A 903-nucleotide genomic window follows, 5' to 3' on the forward strand; every position below is an offset into this window, starting at 1 on the left:
ATGCCTCTGTGGTTTGAGAGCAGTATTGTGTGTAATGTGCTAGATATTTAATTAGAAAAGGGTTTGCACTGAATCTTTGAAAGGAATGAGAAACTTATGATTAACACTTGTTTTATTATCACTGTTAATTAAAATAACGAGGAGCATCATTCCCATATGCAAGGTACATGATTGCAGGTGCAAGGAATGAGCATCAGGGTTAGAGGTGTGCTGTTGTCACTGTGCCTAAAGGTGTTATGTGATGCCATCAATGGTCCCTGTCCCTCCAGACACCCAGGTACCCCTCTGTCAGTGCCAAACTCATCCTGTGCCAAATGGGCGGTTGAAACCAAGCCAAACACAAGGCTCCAGGCTGGGTTTGAGTCTGACTGAAAGCATTTGGGGGAAGGGGAGATAAAATCTCCTATCTTAATTCTTTCTAAGCAGTCCAAGTTTTCACCTACGCTCTTGGCTAGGCTGAAGCACTTCAGGTTGTGTCATTCGCTTAAGGAAAGGCTTAGAAAGAGCCTGAGGAAAAGACACAGCAAACTTGTGAGCTGGAGTTTTGTTATCTCAGCACACGTCTGGGAAGTGAAATGAGAAAGCAGACTGCATAAATTCAGCAGAAAGTTGTCCCCATCTTCCCCCTGCCACGAAGACAGAGGACATTTTCTCAATCAAGTCAGCAGGAGAAGAGTGGGAGAGAAACAGACCTCAAAAAGCATGATAAACCCAAGGCAAAGATGAGAAAAGAGAGAAGCAAGGTGACTTTATGTGCCAAGCACCTTTCTCAGCCCTGAACAAGTGATGGGCTCCTACACAGCACTTCTGGCTGTGCCATTGTGGCTGAATACAGCGACATGTGAGACTCCAAGGTCCCTCACACCCTGGTCTCCTATTAGTTGTAACATCCCTCGTAACATT

Source organism: Nestor notabilis, unplaced genomic scaffold (assembly GCF_000696875.1).
Source record: "Nestor notabilis isolate BGI_N333 unplaced genomic scaffold, ASM69687v1 scaffold22678, whole genome shotgun sequence".
Lineage (NCBI taxonomy): Eukaryota > Metazoa > Chordata > Aves > Psittaciformes > Psittacidae > Nestor > Nestor notabilis.